Raw genomic sequence first — 22976 nt, forward strand, 5'->3', positions numbered from 1 at the left:
TTCAAAAAGCAATACTGATTTATCAACAGCAATATTCAGCAAGATACTGGATAACCATTGATCGGGATTATTCTTAAGAGACATCTGACCTAGGGTTGAAGTTTGAGTTAAATCACTCCTAAAAGTACTTATAACCTAGGTCTCAACTGTTATGTGATTCAGTTTATAAAATCAGAGCACAGAGAATGTAGTGCAATGACCACAGGTCTTTCCTCATCAAAGAGGAGTCACTGCAGGGACCAGCTGAAGGTTACAAAGGATGTCTGTGAGAAATGGCCACTTGCAGATCTGCTTGGTTTCGTGACAACACAGAAATGTGTTGCTTTCAATAAACCCTGGTTCATTTTACACTCACCAGCTTCACATTCTGCTTCTAAAGAATTGGCACACTTGCCTTTCTACATACTTTTCCTTGTTCTGATCTAGCACCTTAATTCATTCTCTTTTATAGGATCATGAAAATGAATAAACAGAATGATTACATTGCCAGCAGGTAGGGCTAATCTCATTGCATGTATCCTAAATATCTTAAATGTTTTGAAAACCAGCTGGGCTGTGTCTCAAACATTGACAACAAAGGAAATGGTTTTTACACCTAGACAAGCCAATGGTTTTCTTCTATGGGTTTTTAGATTTGCCACAGAGGAAAATTGTAATCACTTTTTTCACAATGGTAATAGCTTAATGCACATCGATTATTGTGAGGCAGCTGAAATAGCTGTGTAGTTCATGACTGTGCATTATCTCTCAGGGCCAGAGCAGGATTGCCATTTTTGGCAAGAAAACAGCTAGTTATCCATTTACTGCCACTTGAATGGAATAATATAGAAATTCATTGGCTTGCCAGGATTTTTCTGGCTGTGAAATCTAGGAAATGTATTCTGTGTTACTTCAGTATCGCTCATTTTGAGGATCAAGTTTTTGTTTCCCTTTCAGTACTTTCTCTGACCCTTCTACTTAACTCACAGCCTCTGAGGGAGGTCCTCCCTCCTGGACTGGACATTCAAATGTCTTTTGTTCTTTATATGAAGGTAAGAAGAAAGTCACTGAGAAGGGAAATTGGGTGAATTCAGCTGCCACATATTAATTGCAGCATAAATGATGCCTTGTGGATTCTGGCTCTGTGGCTCGACAGAAGCCTTCAAGCCTTATTATGGACAGGCCTACACAGCCATGACGACACTCCAGGGAAGATGTGTACTTGGCATTAGGAAGATCTTGTTTTCCTCTCTAGGAAGAAAGCCATAGTGAGTAAATTCCCTCTGACCTTTTGACCTGGCAGTTCCACTGCTGGGATTATACCCTAAGAATCCTGAACCACCAATTCAAAGGAACCTATGCACCTGAGTGTTCACAGCAGCACAATTTACAATAGCCAAGTGCTGGAAGCAACCTAAATGCCCATCAGTAAATGAGTGGATCAAAGAGTGTGGTACATATACACAATGGAATGTTACTCAGCAGAAAGAAAGAAGGAGTTCCTACTCTTCTCAACAGCATGGGTGGAACTGGAGAACATTATGCTAAGTGAAGTAAACCAGGGGGTGAAAGACAAATACCATATGATCTCACCTATAAATGGAAGGAACCTAATAAACAAAACAAGCAAGCAAAATATAACCAGAGACATTGAAATAAAGAACAAACTGACAAGAACCAGAAGAGAGCGGGGAGGGGATAACAGGTGAAAGAAAGGGAAGGGTCATCAAGGAACATGTATAAAGGACACATGGACAAAGCCAAAGGTATTGAGGGTGGGAGGTGAGGGTGGGTAGGGTAGGGGAAAGTGATGGCAGGAAAAGGGAGACGACTGTACTTGAACAACAATAAAAAAAAAGAAATAGAATTATAAACAGTAATGGTATCAAAGGACTGATATGAGAATTAAATGTGATAATATCTATTAGGCATTTGAAACAGTTCATATTTTGTTTAATCAATTATAATAATAATATTGTTGCTGTTATTACTATTACTGCTACTGCTATTACAGTGGAAGATTCTTTAATCATTCATAGATAACCAAGATAGAAACCATATAAAAGAGATGGATGTGTTGGAAATGAATTATCAAATTCATTCATAGTAAGTCCTCAGATTTCTGGAGGACCAATTCTGCAAACTGATTTACTTTTAAATCTATAGATTTCTTTCAGCATATCTTTTAATGCTTCTCTTGGTGATCTATTCTTTAAGTTTCTACCCACTTAACAAAGTCTTTATCTGACCTTTGTTTATGGCATATATTTTTGGGGGGCATAGAAGTCTAAGTTGAAAGACATTATTACTGTTTTGGTCACTACTTTGCAATGCTCCTCCCTTGTCCCCTGAGTTTCACTGTTTCTGATAAATCTACTGTTTTTCTTACCTTTCTACCTTTACTTATTATGTATTTTTTTCCTAACTAAAAAATTTAAGCTGTTGATTATTATGTACCTTGACATAGTTTTCTTCATATTTCATGTCTGCTGTTATAGTTTTCATCATGTGCAGTAAAGCTTTGGCCATTATTTTTTAAAAGTCCCCTTTTTTATTTTGTTTGTTTCTGTTTGAATAATTTCTATTGACCTACCTTAGCATTCACTGATTTTTTGGTCACTTTCAGCATGTTGATGATAATTTTGAAATAATTTTTCATCTCTGAGATTTTGTTTTTAATTCTAGCATTTTCATGAAAATTTTTTATGGTTTTCATTTCTCTGATGAAATTCCACATACATAGTGGCCACACTTTCAGTAGTTCCTTTAACATGTAAATAATAGTTATTTTTAAATCTTTGCTTAGAAGTTTCAGCATATGTATCATCTCTTGGTCTGGTTTTGAGACTGCCATATTTTTCACAATGGATCTCTTTATTTTATTGTGTCTTATAATGATTTATTCAATGTCAGATGCATACTGAAGTATATTAGACATGGATATAAATATTAATTACACCCAGGAACATACACAGCTCTTCTATCTGTTTCGGGATGTTGAGTTAGCATATTTCATAATTGAGTTTGAGATCTGGTATTTTTGTTGCCATAGCTACCTCCATATACCATGTGCTTCAAATTCCACAGAAGTGGGCTGATGTACCCTAGTTAATCTTGCATTGATAGTGGTTTTTTTTTTAAATTTATGCTGTATTTACCCCCAGCTTTTAGAATGCCCCACCTGTCTGCTCCAGATAGGTGACTCTATGCATTTTTCATCCTGCCGTTCCACCTCACCAGAATGGTGTTACCACTCCTATTTCAACCAACTTTCTGTTCAGGATTATGCAGAAACTTTCTAAAAGGTTTGAGGCTTTGTCTAGATCTCTTCTGTTTTCTTTCTGAGCCTTCACTAGAATTGGTTATAAAAGTCTATTCATAGCAATGTCCATTTTTCTAACATGAACCTCAAGTCTTGCAGCTTCTATCTAATACCCAGTCTTAATGTTTTCCAATGTTTCTTCCCTATTTTTAAGTATTTGTTACCACGGTACCCTGCTTTTCATATCAATTTGTCTTAATCTATTATAATGGATTGCTATAGACTAGGTGGTTTATAAACAGCAGAGATTTATTGCTCACAATTCTAGGAACTGGGAAGTCCAAGATCAAGGCGCTGGCTGATTTAGTGTTTAGTGAGGGCATGACTAGTGATTGATAAGCAGACATCCTCTACATCCTCACACGGTAGAAGAAGAAGGGAACTCTCTAAGGTTTCTTTTACAAGGTCACTAATCTAATTGACGAGGGTTTCACTTTATGACTCGAAAACCTCCGAGAAATCTCGCTTTAAATGCCATGATATTGGGGATTAGGTTTCAAGAAATGAATGTGGGAGGGACCCTACAAACCTTCAGTCTAATTTAGTCTTGGCTCTTACTCCCTTTATGTGTACTCAAGATTCCACCTGGAATTATCCTCATTAGACAAAAATAACTATTGAATGTTTCTTGCATTGCATCTCTCCTGGTCAAAAATTAATTCATTTTTGGTTTGCCTCAAATATGTCTTTCTTGTAACATCATTTTCCCTTGACTTAGAATTCTTGAATGGTGATATTTTCCCCTTAAAATGGTAATAATGTCATTTCCTCTAGGTCTGTGCCTGCATCATTTCTACCAAAAAGTTATTGGTGTTTTTTATCATTATTATCAGGCATGTGATTCCTTTGACCCTGGTTGCTTTTAAGATATTTTTTCTGTACCTTTGCTTTTATTTACCTATGACATTTCAGTTATAGTTTCCTTGTTTATTCCTTTTGAGAGTCATTGAGCTTTTTGCATCTGTGAGTTGATATTTTTTAACAGAAGTAGACACTTTTTAGCATTATTCCTGCAAATTTTTTGTTCTCCTATTTCTTCTCTATTTTTGATACTCAGATAGTTAAAATATTAGACTTTCTGGTATATTCCCAAAGGTCACAAATTCTCTTTTTATTTTTGCCAGTCCTTTTCTCTCTCTAAATTTCCCTTTAAGTAATTTTTCTCGCCACGTGTTCAACTTTACTGATCTTTTCCTTTGCAGTTGTCAATGAGCTAATGTTTCATCTACTAAATTTCTTATTTTAATTATTTTATCCTTCAGTTCAAGAGTTTCTATTTTGTTTTGTTTTGTCATTTGTATTACTCTATTGAAAGCATCCTTTTTTCCAACCAGTATATATTCCTTTTCTAAATATGGATGTTTTACATATAGCATAGCTCAAAAGTTATATTTGTGGTTCCATTAATATTGTTGCTTGTTTTCTTAATTATAATTAAATATAGAAATTTAAGAATTAAATTTCTTAATATTAATATTTCTTAAATATTCTTAATATTAAGAATATATCTTTCTTAAATTTCTTAATATTAAATTTCTTAAATATTCTTAAAGAATTCTTAAAATTCTTAAATATAGAAATTTAATTCTTAAATTTCTTAATTTAATTTTGATTTATATGTCTAGTACTGTTGAGATTGTTAAAAAATATTTGAAAGCTAAGTGTTGAATGTCCGGCTTTTGTTGTTTTGCTTTAAAGAGTAATGACAGCGTGGATGGATCTGGAGAGCATCAGGCTAAGTGAAGTAAATCAGGCAGTGAAAGACCAATACCATATGATACCTGTAAGTGAAATCTAATCAACAAAACAAGCAAGCAAGCAAAATATAACCAGAGGCATTGAAATAAAGAACAAACTGACAGTAACCAAAGGGGAGTAGGGAGAGGGATAACAGAGGAAAGAAAGCGAAGGATTATCAAGGAACATGTATAAAGGACCCATTGACAAAGCCAAAGGGAGGAAGGATTAAGGGTTGGAGGTGGGGGTGGGTAGGGCAGGGGAAAGTGGTGGTGGGAAAATGGAGACAATTGTACTTGAACAACAATAAAAATAAATAAAAAAAATAAAGTAATAAGCTTTGTTGTAGAATGCAGTTAATTTACTGGTGGATTAAAGCATTAATAATCAAGCTTTATTTTAAGCTGTGTTGGAGTTAAGTCTGTGTCAGGCCTTACTAAGTGGCTCAAGTAATTCTCCTTTTAAGGTATAGTCTTTTAAAATTTCAACTGATAACCCGAGGTATTTAACCTGATGTCTCTCCTCTGTCAGGCTGGCATTCCTGTATCTTTGTATTTTTTTGACCCATGGGATCTCTGTTCAGTGCTCAGCTTCCCAATAACTGGACCTCATGCAGTTTCATCTCGCATATGTGCAGCTATGGGATTTTCCATAGACAACGATCAGTTTCTCTGTGCGGTAATCTTTTGCCCAATATCCCACACTCCAATTTTCCACCACTTCAGTAGGCTAAGCTAAGAATTCTGCTTCCTCTGCTCAGCAGTACAGCCAGGCTTTACCAAGAATTCAGTCCTTTATATTGTTGTCTGGCATATACCTTAAGGCAAAAAGCTGGAGTAACCATGGGGATTACCTCTTGTGTTTTGTTTCTTTTTTGTCAAGAGTCATATTTCTGCACTGCTTATTCTAAATACCTGAAAAATGTTGCTTAGTAGATTTTGTCCTGTTTTATACTTGCTTATGATGGAAGGATTAGTCTGGTATTTAGTTATTCTGCCATGGCCACAATAAAGGACATCTGGTTATATTTTGGATATATTACTTCAAGTGTTGAGTGTATTTTATGAGTCCAGGTATTAGGTTCAGTACAATGCTAATAGATGATTATTAAAGCATATATAGATCCATGAAAAGAGGTTAGCAATGCAAAGTCAAACTAAATAACAGAAGACTAGGAACATAGTGTCTTTTTCCCTTTTAGATAACTATTTGATTATTCTTTAATAATCTTTAAACAGCTGCCTCAATAAACAGTTCCAAAAAAGCTGTTTTTTAATTTAAAAAATAATAAAGTTGTTTTCCAAGGGTCTTCACAATAAATGAGAATATGATAATTTCTAACCTAACCTAGAATACCAATATTTTCACTATTTTAGATTTCAGAGATAATAGCATATAAGAACCATAAAAATCCTTAAGCTAAAGAAGGCATAACAAAATCATTTTAATTATGTTGCAGTTATAAGATTTCATTGTCGAATATAACTCAGTTCCTTCTCAGAAAAGACTCAACAAAAAGTTTCTATACTTGAGGCGAAACTCAGTTTGTTTTCACTATTAAAAAAATGAATGCTATAAACCATGCTTTCAAGATTCTTTCATCAAATTGGGCTTTAATATGTCTCTTTCTGTATACCCTATATATGTGTCCTACAAATCTAGACTTTTTTATTCTAATTAGAATAGTGTGAGTTAACATTTCCTAACACATACTAAATCAGGAAGTAATTAACTAGTTTCCTAATGTAGACAGAGAGCCATGGTGTCCTCCATAGCTGTGCAGCCGAAGGTGTTGACAGCTGAAGAGCTGAACATGTTCTGTCTTCTTAGAAGATGGAACAGTAGACATACTTTTTTTGCAGTTTATATGAAATAATGACCTGTGATCAGTTTATTATTTTAACTGATAGGTTGTGCCACTTAATTATAAAATGGACTGGCTTACAAGTGATACTTATATTCTCAATCACCTATGAGTGGAACCTGTGAGGAAGAGTGACTGGTTGTATCTATTGCTTTGAAAACTACAGAGTAGGATACTAAAGGGACCTCAGGAAATTTTTTGATCTAGTCTTCAGTGTTAGGCTACTGAGAAGCACAGCATTCGAGGCAGATTGTCGGTGAGGATTTTCTTAATTTCAAAGGACAAAGTTTCCTTACCACTGTACACCTGGGACAAAAATTTGGATAAATTGATACTGTTTTAATGTAGCCTGCGTCTCATTTGCAACATTTACATATATGGGACACTCTCTGTACACCCTTATCTCCTACACCCACACTGTTGTAATCAAAGCCCGAGAGCCATTCTCATATTAGGACACCTTGCTAATCCCCAAGTAGCAAATAATATAAATCCAGGCTCACATACAATACAATAAATGTTATTTTTAATTCAAGAGTTGTTTTTCTGTATGTTTGCATTATGTTCACAAGTAAATCGGTGAATGAAGCAGAGATCATTTCAAGATCATTCTTTACAGAACAGATTTCCTACCTGTTCTTTTTTATTTTTGTGAAAATAAAATAACAACCCCAATGAAAATGTATGGGTCAGCAAATGCTCTGGTCTAAATATTCCTCTGGTGTTTATGCCCCCTATCCCTCTTTGGCATTCAGCTTTTCCTATAATAGCGTACAGAGAAGCAATGCCAGCTTGTGGTACCAGATAAAGTGTCCTACTTATGGTCTGGTAGCAATCAGATGATGCCAGCCCACTGGGCAGCCCACAGAGCTGGGTCAATACTAATATCTCATGGTACCATTCTGGGAAAACAAGAGGTCCAAAGTTTCTGCTTATATAAATATGTTTTCCCAGAACTCTTTTTGGCTAGTGGTGAGTATTTTAACTCTAGCAAAGTACTGTGGTAAGTCTAATGCCTAGGGTAGCAGATTTTTTTTTTATAAAATGAAGTAAAAGACAAAATGAAGTTCAGGGATCAAAGGTTGAACTGAAGTAACAATGTCTAATAAAGACAAGTTACACTATTGAGAAGGATATGAGAGGAGGCCTTAAATATTGTATAGGTTTCAATAAAAAATTTAGGCCATGCTCATTTTTCCCTTTCTCAAATATAATTTCGGAAATCCTCTCAAACATTACTAAACAATAATGAAGCAACAGGACATGCCATTTGAAACTGATCCCATTGGGGGAAAAGGACTTGAACAGATACTTCTCCAAAGAGGACATACAGAATATCCAGAGACAAATGAAGAGATGCTCAATATCGTTAGCTATCAGAGAGATGCAAATTAAAACCACAATGAGATACCACTTTACACCAGTCAGGATGGCTATAATAAACAAAGCAACAAACAACAAATGTTGGAGAGGTTGTGGGGAAAAGGGGACCTTAGTTCACTGTTGGTGGGATTGCAGACTGGTACAACCATTATGGAAAACAGTATGGAATTTTCTCAGAAAAATAAAAATTGACCTGCCTTTTGACCCAGCAATTCCACTGCTAGGATTATACCCCAAGAATCCTAAAACATCAATTTCAAAGAACCTATGCACCACAATGTTCATAGCAGCACAATTTACAATAGCCAAGAGCTGGAAGTAACCTAGGTGCCCATCAGTAAACGAATGGATCAAAAAATTGTGAAATTTTTTGCAGCAGAATGGATTCCATAGAATGGAATTCTATGCAGCAGAGAGAAAGAAGGAGCTACTACCCTTTGCAACAACATGGATGGAACTGGAAAGCATTATGCTGAGTGAAATAGGCCAGGCATTGAAGGACAAATACCATATGATCTCACCTTTGACAGGAAGCTAAAGAATAAAACAAACAAGCAAACAGAATAAAAACAAAGACACTGAAATAGAGAACAAGTGGGCAGCGACCAGAGGGGAGAGGGAAGGGAATTTAAGGGGAAAAAGGGGGAGGGATTTTGAGGAACAAGTATGAAAGACACAGGGATGAGGACTGGGGGGGGGGGATTGGAGGGAGGGGGGAGACGGGGCGGGGGGGTGGGATGGGAGAAACATAAAAAAATGTACTTGAAAAATAACTAAATAAAATTTATTATAAAAAAAAAAAGAAACTGATCCCATTGGCCATGCAGAGGGAACCTGCCCCCTGTCCCCTGTCCCCTGCCCCCCGCCCCCAGTCCCCTGCTGCTGTGGCTGCTTCCCGCACAACGGGCACTTCGACTGTCCTCAGCAGTGTCGGGCTGCTGTTCCCAGGGACTCGAGGTTTTAACAGTCTCTGCTTCATGGGTTATCCTTCTGGGAGTAAGGGGAATTGCTAAGAGAATGAAAGCATGTAGGGAATAAAAGTAAGTGGCTCCTTCCATTCTCACAGGCCTTGTCACTCAGCTGCAGAACCCATTGTTAAGACCTGCGGTGTTGACAGACGGCATGATTTCCGATGACATGCAAGAGCGAGGTTCTGACTGTGCAGATTCTGAGCACTTTTTCACAGAGAAATGGTCCCAATATGTTGGCCAGGATCTATTATGGTAATTGCATTTCCGTTTACCTATCCTCTCCCAAAAATGTAGCTACTAATGGGATTTTTTCCAATACATTTTAGAGTGACACATGCAAAATTTAGCTACTGCATTGCAAGGAGAGTGTGTCCCTAACATAGGAAGAGGAAAATGAATGATAATCAAATATTCTTTTATTCAACATGCACTCATTTTCTGATGTTTGTAATGTACTTTGTATAAAATTCTCACAAGAAAACTTTTTCATAACTAAAAAGGAAGGCACCTACTTTACTACAAAAACCCTACATCACAGGAATAAAAGTTGTTTATGTAAAATTACATAGATAATCAGAAAGAACCAAGAAAAACAAAGTTATTTTAGAGGGCTAAAAAAAAAAGTGTAAGAGTGCCTCTACTTTTGGTCCTGGGGATTAGCAGATTATTTATGTAAGTGCATTTCTTAATAGCCATTAATTTTAATTCATTTTAGATTACCCAAGAATACATGAATTTGCTTTACTTTTTTTTACAAAATAGCATTATTACCTCAATTCTGTTATGAATCTCAGAGGAAACCCATGCTTTTAGTTTGCTTTTTTTTCTGTCAGTAAACATGCATGTGTGCATGATCATATATATGCACCCATGAGAAATAGAGTTTATGTGCATATAACTTAAATAGCACCACAGTTTATGTAGGCTCCGTGGTTTGGTTTTGTTGGTTACGGAACATCATTTCTTAAAAACCTGCCACATCCTTACACCCGCCACTCTGTGCATGTACATTAGTGATTCTCTGGCAACTTACTGAGAAATAAAATGGCTGGGTCAGTGGCCGGGCACAAGTTAATTCTTAAGTTCTAAGTGACTTTGTATGAACACTCATTCTAATTCCTATAGATTCCTGTGCCAACTTTCTCTACACCTTAGTAGCACTTTATGTAGAGCACCTGCCCCCAACCTGCTACAGACCCACCTTCAAAGCTCAGCTCAAAGCCAGCTTCCACTGAAGGCATCACCATCTCTTACTAAATGGGTTTCATCTTTCTCTTGGGTGAAACTGTATAGCGCTTTATCTGTAATCCTACCATGGCACTTACCCTTATAGCCATTTACATGCAGAATTTATACTCTGTCCCCCATTAGGCTATAAGCTCACTAAAGGCAGGATTCATTTTTATAGTTGAATCCTCACATCCTGTAGTGTATGCCTTGCATGGGTTACTCTTCTGTAAGTATTTAATAAGTGATAAAAGGATGAATAAATAGATGTAACTTGTTAGATTAGTGCCTAAAGAAGTTCCAGGAAATATCTGTTGTGTCACCTGTTGTGAATTCCATAAATCTTGGGCTGAACTAGTTGCCATATTTTAGTCTAGTCACATAATTGCCTCTTTAATGCATCATATTTCACATGCCTGATAATGGAAATCATCCTATGTATTCTCAGGGTACTCCTCATAGTACTTAGAGAAGAACCCGTGTAAGCCCTTTCTGAATTGTTCCTTTTCACCAGCACTATTCTTAGGAGCAGTGAGAGATGAATTTATCAGAAGTATTCTAAGTATATAGTTGCATTCTGCCTGGCTGATGTGCCATCACAATTCTCTGGCCCCCACCTTCAACCCCTGCATCCAACCTAGTCAGAAACTTAGATATCAAAAACCAGTCTCTCTCTGGGTATCAAGATGGTACATGTCTCAACAGATGCAGAGAAGTCCTTTTCTGCTTTCCTCCTTTCTTCTCTGCTTCCTTCCTTCCTTGTCTCCTTCCTTCTTTCTTACTCCCCTTTTCATATATATTCTCTCTCTCTTTCTTAGAACTGGAATCAGTAAAAAGGGATATGAGTTTGGCACACATGGAAATTTTAATACACTCACATTAAACCTAAGGTATAATGGGCAATATACACAATTTTAAGGAAAACATTCTAGTATTCAATAATTCATGTAATGTACCACCTCCCTCCCCCCACAAAAAAATCGAGATACAGAGCTGACAGATTAGTTTTAGGCAGACCAGCTGTCTGGCTTTCAACACCTCTCATCTGTTGTCTGTACTAAATCTTTCACTTCAAGATTTTTAAAATGAGTTTCCAAAATCCTCTCTCTAGTTTCTTCCATCTCTAGTGATGATAATAAAATATCCTCTTTATTATGAAACAGCAAATATTTGTGTAAAGAGCTCTGCCAGTTCTTGTTTTTTCCAATAATATGCTCTATATTTTAAATCTCTAATACTCAATCTTGTTTAAAATGTGGATGTACAATGTTGACTTATTGGTGTTGATTGACTTAATTATTTCATAACTTACTCCCTTTTCTGAATTTATTATAGTCATCAAAATTAATTCAGATTAAATGATTCTTCAATAATGGTGAGCATCTTAATTATAAAATTGTGTTTTAAATATTCTATAAATAGTGGTCAGTCACAGACATGGTCCTGAAATTACATCTGTTGAAGACCGGAATAAGCATATTCACTCGTGTAAAAAAATCATGTATATTCTTCAAAATATATTTTAGTATATATTATCTTATTAGAGTTCACTAGTTTTACTCTTTACAATAAACTTTTAACTCAATAACTAATGTGATAATAATATTTCTGTTTTTCATAGTGCTATTTTCAATAAATAAAACATAACTTTAATTTCTGTAGATTACTATTTTTTTCCTGTTTATGTACTTAGCACTTCAATTTATTTTTATTTTTCCAAGATGATTTTAAAACTTTGTTAACTTAATTAATGGTAACATTAGCATCATAACACCTTGGAGATAAAAGACCCTCCCTTTGTAAGTATTATAATAATTAGATATTCAATTATGTTAGCTCAAAATGAATACTGTGTTAGTTTTTAAAATTCTTAGTTTTAGAATCACAATTATCTGCAATGACTCAGCCTTAGGTTAAGTTAAAAACTAGACACATTATTTACAGAATGCCGTAAGTGCTACATAATAGTTTTATCTTCACTATCTCAAAAGGGGGGTGAAGCCTTGGTCATTGCTTCAGGATGCTACCCTTGCTCTTTGCACCATTTCTGGATATTTCTTGTTCCAACAGAATAGAAAATATATGTATCTTTCCTAAGATCCTGGCACAGAGCTCCTAAAGTCCTTGCAATTTCCTAAGTGATAAGAATATTAGGAACAGATTTTGTTTGAACAATAGGTCTTTGACCTTGATTCCAGACACAGAGATCCTAAATCTTCGGAATTTCCTGGGTGATAGCAGTGACTTTTATTCCAATGAGGTGACTTTTGTTAGGCTCCTGGATACTTTCAGGATGGGGGCTGGCTCCCAGAAAGGCCAAGCCATAGTCAGAACCTTGGGGTTTTTCATCCCAACCCCACATCTTCTGGAAAGGGAAGAGAGACCTGTGACTGAGTTAATAATAACCGATTGTGCTTGCATAAAGAAGTCTCCATAAAACTGTAAATGTACAGGGTTAAGAGAACTTCTGGGATGGTGAGCATGTGGAAGTGCTCACAGAGAGGGCATGGAAACTCCTTCCCACATACCTTGTTCAACATATTTCATCTGGCTGTTCCTTTATGTGTCTTAATATATTCTTTATCATAAACTGGTAAACATAAGTGTTTCTATGAGTTCTATCAACCATGTCCTGGATATCTCTGATTTTACATCAGTCACTCTTTGGAGTCATTTGCAGGACCCTGTCAGGAGTAAGTGCAGTGGTGTGGCATTCCTACTACTGGAGAACGTGATGCTGGAATTCAGCAGGACATGCTCTTGGCTGTAGGCCAAAAGAAGGTAGTCTCAGGAAAATTCAGAGTCTATTGTCTGGATATTCATCTTCAAGGTAGCAATGCCTAAACAAATTGAGGAGACTAGAAATAATATAAAGTTTACAGAAAATGAAATGGCTGAAGAACAAATTATATGCTGAATCACTTGGAGGTCTTCAAGTAAAATAAAAGAAACTAAGGTGCATGTCAAAAAACATTTCAAAACCTAGCAGTGAGACTGTTTTATCAAGTACAATGGCCCACCTGGCTTCCAACAGATAATAGAAGATTATCTATGAGCCTCTTGTCTTCATCTCAAAGGAAACTAAAATAACTTCTCAAGGAATTGCTGCTGTTTGCTCCTTCATTTTGAGTTTTATTAACTATTTTTACCTATGATACTCAATTTAATTAGACAGAAAAATATGACATCTATAAAAGTCACTCTTTACTGCTGTTTTAGTTGTGTGGGAGTCCTTTGATTTATTGTGATTATTATTCTTCAGGTTCTAGATACAGCCCAGGAGATTACTGCTACAAATCAGCTACTTCACAAAGCCAGGTTGGATATGCCCTTGATTTGTGGGTATCTCCATTTTTGTCACCTTTCAAGGTAGTGATAATTTGGTTTAGAGCTTGTCTCCTGAATTTGGAAAGGTATCATGCATCTGAAACTCTAGGCTGAGTTCCTGGAAGAAAATTAGTTCTTATTACAAAGCACCAGTTTATTATTTTGGCTGCAAATTAGTAGTTGGCACATCATCATAAGAGATTATTTAAAATTATATATAGAATAAAGTAAAAGATAAAAAAGATAATTTGGTTTAGAATTTTCTTAATAAACAGTGTAATGAATGACTAAGAAGGGATTTCATTCTTTTCCGCTTTCACTTCTTTCTTTAAATTTGTTCTTATAAAACAACTCTCTTTCAACCCAGGGATCTTTATTAACACTGCCTTCACCATAAAGGTGGCTTGCTTTTTAAAAACCAAGAGCTATGCTCCTAAAGATGTTTGGGTAGAGAAATTTTTAAGAAATACATCATATCATACCTTTACTCCCAATGAGTTTATGTAGTTTGTTATTGATAGATATCCCCTGAGAATTCTACAACATAGAACAAAAATATTTAGAAAAATAAATGCGACTCTTTTATCTTCATTGTATTTATTATTTTAATTTAATTTTTGTTCTCTGTCTTCAAAGTCTTAATGAGCTATCATAGACATTACAATGGTAGTTGAAAGCAGAGGTCATGGTCCCTGGAACCTCATAATTTAATGAAGGTTAAGCAATAATGCAAATATATAGGATGAACTTGGCATATACACATGTGCACTATGTGGGGACGCTACCTTGCACTTTACTGCCACAACTTCAGTTCAACTCTGTTCTCCTGACTCGACTGCTGCAACGGGTTCTTACTGACTTCTTTGCCTTCTCATGTTCCTGCTACCTCTATCCATTTTCCCCATTTTGATCAAAGCAATCTTTCTAAGACACACATATCATCCTATCTCACATATATTTAAACTAACGGATCCCCACTGCCCTTAAGATAATGTTGACCTTCTTCACCAAGGGTTCCAGGCCCATTCATTTCATGACCGCACACCTGCCACCCACTCCTCATCCTACTTTCTGCACCACTTCATCCAAGTACTCCCAGTGTCCTGAACATCCTCATCCTGCCTGAACCCTCAGCCTTTGTGTAAATCCTTCTCTGAGCAAAGTGTTGTTCTCTTCCTCTTCCAGCATTCCTGGGTGAACAGATGCATTTTTGACATCTCAGCTTGTGTGAGTCACCTTCCTCAACCTAACTCTAACACACAAGTTCACACTACAAACACTGAGTGGTGAGTGGTGCTTCCCACATGTAAGCCCTGCCATTACCAACCAGGAGTCCTCCTCACTTTACGTTACTATTTCCTGTTGACGCAGCAGGGTTCTCACTAGGCATGGTGAGGACAGGCATAGTTTTGATCCTGTTTGTCCTTACACATGAAGTATTTAACACAGTGCATAGCACACGGTGAACAATAAATGCTATTAAATGAATAAATAATTAGGCAGGTGCTATGTCAAAATCACATAATACTCATAATTTTGATGATCTGAGAAACTATAACAAAAGCGTCTTTTTTCTTAGGAAGAGTTTTGAAGACAGAGAAGCTTGCAAGTGTAGGTAAATGAAGACACATAATTAACTTATGATTTTCAGGGAAAGGCAAAATACATGCCAGTTTGTATGGGAACTGCCTGCCAGTAACCGCAAACTCAACGCTCCTCCTCTTCACATTGCAGTAAACACTACATTTATTCTGGTTTTCTCTTTTAGCTATTTTGTGAAAAATTGGGGCATTAATTTTCACAATGGTAAAACTAGATGGTAAGCCACTAGAACTATGGTCAATGAATGAAACCTACAAATAAGCAAATGCTGAAGAACTTAATAATGAAAGTGTTAATCTGCAATTGTCTTGAGAAGTGCTGGTAAAATGTTCTTCAGATTTAGCTACCAACAACATTAGAGGAGAAATAACATGGTGTTACAATGAGAGAGGTTATAAAATGTTATAGCCCCATGTTTTAGAGTGTCCTGGGTTGTAAAAAGGTACAAGAAATTCTCAAAAGTTTTACTGCTATATACTGGGAGTTCTGTATGAAATCGGTAAAGCACTATTGATAGAAAAGAAGACAGCTTTATTTTTTTGTGTGATGTTTGTGTGATTTTACCTGGCATATATAATTTTGACTTATAAATATAACAAATTAATTAGATAAAGACCCACATTTGATACCCAGTTATATTTGCTCACCAGCACTTCGCATCAGTATGGCACCTGTCCTCAAGGCTCAAAATCTACCATGTTCACTTTTTAGACCTCAGAATGTCATGTTTATGTCTTTCTACACGGTACATATCTCTATATGTTTGTTGAATTAGGTTGCAATCAAAAGACATTTGGAGTATAGATAGTGAGAATAAAAATGTATTTATAGTGATTTGCAGTCTTTTAATATATATTTACCAACATATTCAGAAAATATGACCCATATGATTTTATAGGGCCTAACAATTAAAATATAGAACCAGTCCTCTGAAACAATGTCCATACCTAGAGTATTTATAAACCTAATGTAGCTGCTTCTGCAAACAAAAGGGTGAGTGTATTGAAGTTATTTGGAGCATGAGGCTCTGGGGTCTGAAGACCTGGGTTATAATCCCAACTCTGCCACTTAATAAACTATTTGGATAAGCATCAGCCACTTCATCTAAAGTATACAGGCACAGAGAACAAACTGATAGCTGTCAGATGGGTGGGAGGTTGGGGGACTGAATGAAAAAGGTGAAGGGATTAAATAGTCATCGAGATGTAAGTTACAACATAGGGTCAATAATATTGTAATACCTATGTGTGATGTTAGGGGCACTAGACTTATCAGAGGGGATCACCTAGTGAGTTATGTAAATGTCTAATCACTATGCTGTGCACTTCAAACTAATATAATATTGAATGTCAACTATGATCTAAAATAACTGAAAAATAACAAAAGAAGAGTAATCTAATACACACACACCACATAATTTTTTTCTATATAGATATAATAATGAAAGTAAAATGTTTTGAACAGGACTGGTACTCAGTTGTTAGATAACTTCCTTTGCCTCTTTCTTTCTCAACTTATTAGCAGGGAAGCTGTCAATAAATCAGGAAAATAGTGCACAGTTACTGTGGAGCAGGCAACGTAATTTTGAGTGAGCAGACATCATCATTAACACAGGCATTAGAAAGAAAGTTTGAAGCCCAGACAAGCTAGGAGACCTAATAACTCGCTAAAAGTGTACGGATTTCTAGCTATTAATTGTGGAAAATAAAAGCTACTTTGCTTAATTTAAGGAGTTGCTACTAAAAGGAATTTTGAAATGTGAAGTATCAAACAAATGAAAGGGATACAAAATGTAGCCTGTGCCAGGTTGCACTCGGTGGCTTGCAATGTTAAGTTATTGTGAGATATCACAGGATATGAAGATATCCATGTGGATATGAAAATATCCATACTGAAAATAGGGAAGGCAAGAGCCAGATAGTGAGGAATTAGTTCTTGAGATAACGTTTGTTCAGGTTAGAGCAAATCCATTTCCCCCCCCTCAGGCAGGTATTTTGTAGGTTATACTAGCTTTATTTTCTACAGAGAAGGTAAAAGAATAGGAAGTTAGTCATATCTGTCCACATGTCATGTTATTTAGGAGCAGCTCAATAAATATTAATTGATGAGATGAGATTTCAAGGACTATGTTCTGTAAAATTGATATAAAGCAGTTAGCTCCAGGCAGTTTTACCAGTGTGAGTGTATTTCCAGCATATTTTATTTAGTTCTTTTTGTAAGATCATGTCAAACGTCTTTGATTGGGGTCCTGAGCATCTTTCCCTCCCTCCCTCCCTCCCTCCCTCCCTCCCTCCCTCCCTCCCTCCCTCCCTCCCTCCCTCCCTTCCTTCCCCTTCCTTCCTTCCTTCCTTCCTTCCTTCCTTCCTTCCTTCCTTCCTTCCTTCCTTCCTTCCTTCCTTCCTTCCTTCCTTCCTTCCTTCCTTCCTTCCTTCCTTCCTTCCTTCCGTCCTTCCTTTCTCTTGCTTCCTCTCTTTCTTTCTCTCTCCTTTCCTTCCCTCCTTTCTTCCTTTTCTTTTCCTCCTCTTCCTCCTCCTATTCTTTCTTCTTCTCTTTCTCTCTCCACCCCACATCTTTAAAATCATAGCAATTTACCAGAAAAGGTCTTGTAATTTATTATTTTGTATCAATTATTCTGAAGACATGGTAAACTCTCCATTTCAAACTTGGATGCAGGTCTTTCTTTGATTTCTGAATAGTTTTCTCCATCACAAATTAAAATTAAAATATTTGTTGTTTTATTTTTTCAATGTTCATTTTTTATGACTGTATCTTCCCTTTTATGTATTTTGACTTCTTATTCATTTTCAGCCATTTTGTTAATTATGTTTTCGTCTGCCCTCTCTGGCATTCACGGTTTGTTTGATTGTGTGGGTTCCTCTTTTTATATTTTCAAAGTGACCTTCATTTCTGTGTTATTTTATTTTTCATTTCCACTCCTTTCCTGAGCAATGCCAGCTTAATTTTCATATCTATCTACTCCCTGTCATGCCATGTTTCTTTATTTTTTGTATGTCTCATGTGTGTCTGTGTGCAGAGAAAGAGAGAGAATATGACTGTTTTGGTTTAACTTTCCTTATTCTCAGATGTCCCTTAATCTTATACTGACCTGCTTATAACTCAGTGACAAAGCCAATAGGCTTCACCTTTGGCTTTGCCCTTCAGTGATGGAATGTCTTTGAATTCTTTCTTGTGGTATGTCTAATGCATAGTATCTAACAGGGTCCAGAGAACTTCACTCAACAATCCATGCCCTTTGAAGTCATTGCTTCTAACAAAAGTTTGGTTCCTGTCCCTCAGGGTGAAGCACCTGGCCTGGACCTCTAGATTTTTCCAGTTCTGTCTGCACCTGCAGCAACAGGCATGTCTGGTCTAACCTTTTTTTTAATCTGACAACTCTTCTCATACATTGGACCTGTGATTGCCATGAGTCTGATTGAAGAGTTTACACGTCTTATTTCTGATCCTGCAAGGTCAGAGGGGAAAAGGGGGCTACCCATCCTTATCCTGCCATCTTAAATGTAAAGTCCCAAGAGTCTTTCCTTAAAGTTCTCTGAATAATTTTATAACACTTGTTAGGATAAAACAGTAAAAACAGTTGTCAGCCACTTTATTTAGGAATCTTCCCTGAAGACTATTTGTCTTGCATACTCTTGACAACATAAACACAGTGCAACAAAAATAATAGTAGTTAAGGTTTGTGTGTATTTGTAACATGCCAGGTAAGCACTGTCCTAAGCCCATAGGTGTATCAACCAATATAATTTTAACGATCACTCTGTGAAGTAGATGCTGTTTTAGACTGAAATATCGTTCAAGAGTAAGTCCATAGATTGTGACTTCTGTGCTATGTAACAGACCTTAGGCTGTACTCAGCAAAACAACCTGGTTAGACTTTTCATTTTACTTACACTATTGCTAAATGTGTTTCTAGGAGTCAGATAGAGTGGTGGGATCAATAACAGGTACACTTTTCCTTATCAATTTGTGTTTAGAAAGAAATATGCCAATAAATAATTACCGGACTTGAGAGAGGAGGGACCAGGGAAGAGCTAATCCTTTTGTAATTGACTGGAGTTGGGGGTGAATGTGGATGGATCAGGCTAGAGGCTGCTGGATGTGAACTTTGCTTCATGTGGAAAAGCTCAGAGGCACAAGTCAGTTACTCATGATTCCCTTGATGGGGAAAAGCCAAATAACAGAAACAGAGGCCCAGACCAGCATATTTCTGGTCTAATATATATGAATTAAATCTGATTACTATCATCTATATCTCAGCATTCTTGGTATGATAATCTTCTACCTCAGGATGAGGAATGAGCAACAAAGCAAATAGGAGACTGGCATCATTACCACATATTCTTTTTGAATATTTTTTTATTTCTTCAATGCACTTTAGATTGAGGCCTCTCTGTCTTGTCTAATTAGTTTCCTGGTGATTTCAGGTGTTTAATTTAGTTGAAACTTTCAGGTGATCCAGGAAAAATTGAAATTGGCTGTCTATACATAAAATTAGCCCAGGGGCCATTCTGCAATATTTCTTTTTTGCATTATTTTTAATAGCAAGTCCATGATGATTCATATGGTGCTTAGCACAATAATTCTTACATAGTAGAAAATCAATAAATGGTTTTTGATTGAATGAAATTTTAGCACAAGTTAATTTGAAGTATTACCCTCTTCGTGGTATTCTGCCTGATCAGAATGCTCAAGCAAGGTCAAATATATGACTTACCATCATTATATGACTAGAGAAAGACAAACCTATTGTAGGAAGACCTGCAAATAGCTTCTTAGACTTCTTGCTATATAACACATTGTTGTTTTTTAAGATCACAGGCTTTAGGATCAAGCTGACCATTGTTGAATTCCTCATTTAACACTCCTTAATTGTGAGAATTTGGATGTTACTCAAATTTTTAGTCTCATTTTCTTCATCTCTAAAGTAAAGAATAGATATAATACCTATTTCCAAGAACTCTGTAAATATTATCCCCAAAAATATGAGTTAAAACCCCTCTCCCTGAGGTTGTACATTTGTGAGAGAGAGAGAGAGAGAGAGAGAGAGAGAGAGAAGAGAAGTACAGTATGTCAAAGAACTAGAAGTTCAACGATCTAGGCAGTTCAGCTCTGGACAGAGTCCCTGAGTGTCTGTCGATGTTATCTTCCTTTTTGTTGTAGTAAAAGTACTTTTTATTGGTCCCCTCTGGGATCTACTGCTACCCATTATATCATATATGGTCTTCCTTATAAAATGACCTATTTCAGCAATAAAAATAGTTTATTTCTCTTTCTCATAACTCATCTATAAGGAAAATAGGACAAAGTATATTCTTGTAACAACCAATAAATTGAGTAGATATTTAGTCATGAATGGGAGAGGATAATAAAAATTAAACAAGTACAGCATTGTTCCTACTTTTCATAACCCTCAATACCAAGATAAAATATTCTCATAATTTCACATATGATATGCAATGCATAAAGTCCTCCTACCTGCTTTTGGACCATGAACTTCTATTGGGCAGCTCCTTCTACAAATCTTCAGGTCTTGTCTCCAAGAAAATTAAAGAGTGTTTCCATCTCCAATGCCATTTGAAAAAAGGATGTTTAATATACCAAGTGCTAGAGCTCTTACCTGTAACCACCAGATCTTTGTCTTTCCAAATCTCAGTTTGCTACTTCTGTCATCAGAAATGGAGTCTGTGACTCTCTAATCCATTTACACAAGCAGTCTGCAAAGAAAGTATAAACTTATTAATAATTAGCTTATTTAGTCTTAAGGAAATTGTGTTAGGTATGATTTCTTATATGTCCTACAGCTTTATCTTTTATTTTAAAGCAGACTTTAAAAATAATGAAAACAAGCAAAAAAGAGCACCTGGTCATGAGTGCGCAATGATATCTGACTACTCTTTTCCTCAGAATACATTCTAAATACAAATGTCCTCAGTCATTTGAAGAGTATCACTGTTTTTCTTCTTTTGGTGAAATAATTATCATGATATTCTTAATATAGTTAGTTGTTCAATCAAAATCAAACTTGATACCTGACATAGAACACACTCAATTAAAAGTAACTTTTTATTATTATTTGTTGTTTTGGATGATATGGCATTAAACAGAAATGGTGCTCTTCTAAGTGAAAGCTGAGATGAATTATTAGACTTTCCAAACAGAAATAGAATAGAAATAGAAATAGAAATAGAAATAGAAATAGAAATAGAAATAGAAATAGAATAGAAATAGAATAGAATAGAATAGAATAGAATAGAATAGAATAGAATAGAATAGAATAGAATCCCTAGGTAAGTCAAACACAAGTTTAAAGTCAAGTGTTACTACCTTGCTCTTTTACCTTGGACAAGTTTCTTAAACAGTTTGAGCCTCAACAGCCTCAGCCATATGTGCCCGCATCTCAGGTATATTGTAGTGATTGAATGAGATAATCCACATTAGTATTTATTACAGTGCCTAAAACCCAAGGCACCCAACAAATCCTAGTCATTTGTATTCTACCTCTCCCTTATGCCCTATAGTCATGGGCCATGGCACTTGTGGGACTAGAGAAATATATCAACTGAAGCTTGTGTTCCTTTTTATCCTAAGTCAAAATAATTCTTTCAGATCTTGGTAAGGAAGGAGATATCAAAAAAGAGACCAACTAACAATTTTATTCAAGATCGTCATGCTTGGAATAGATAAAACAACTGAGTTGCACCAGTTCAATGGTGACCAATCACATTTCTTTTCTGTTGAGATGTAACACATATGCACATGAATTGTGTTGAACTTCCAGGAGGGAGTTAAGGAGACAACTCCAATCCTAATGATAGGGATAGAGAATATTAAAATGCCATCATTAATGACAAGTCTTATCCTTTGTATTCTCTGACTGTAAAAAAAAAGTTGTCAACAAATACATGCTGCCATGGACATCTGAATATTAAGAACAGAACATCTTACAGAATTATTTGCATGGAGCTTAACCTCTCTTAACCTTAAAGCAAAAGAGTAGCCCTCATGAAAAAAGGCCACACAAAGACCCTGGTCAGTAAAAGTACATGAAGATCAGCACTGGCTTTAGTGCCGTAAGTAGCCACAGAAAATGTTACTTTCAGGACAGTGCCGTTCCTTTAACCTCAGGAATCCAATGCTTGCATTTGAAAGGACAGTGTCTGGCAATTCTGATGGCAAGAGGTGACTGGATAGAAAGTCAGTGTCTTCAGGACAGTGACTAATGTTGGCTCCTCTCAACACTGCACATCAGCAACCTGACCAAAAGCAAGGTCGAGCAAGAATGGGACGTCCTATGTAAGAATCGATAGCCCTCATCGCTTCAGGTGTGGGCAGGGGCAGAAGCATTACACAGACTTAAATGAAGAATAGTTAAAAATGATTTTAAAAAGAAAATTCAGTAGGGTATAGTGAAGTGATTTATGAGGACTTTAAGAACATTTTTAGTAAGAGAAATTTGATGGATGCTGAACCTCTCATGGAACATGTAGAAATGAGCCTGTATAAATGCCATCTGATACTCATTCATATTCTTTCTTCTCCAACCTAT

This window comes from Artibeus jamaicensis, unplaced genomic scaffold (assembly GCF_021234435.1).
Source record: "Artibeus jamaicensis isolate MK-2021 breed Jamaican fruit bat unplaced genomic scaffold, CSHL_Jam_final contig_465, whole genome shotgun sequence".
Lineage (NCBI taxonomy): Eukaryota > Metazoa > Chordata > Mammalia > Chiroptera > Phyllostomidae > Artibeus > Artibeus jamaicensis.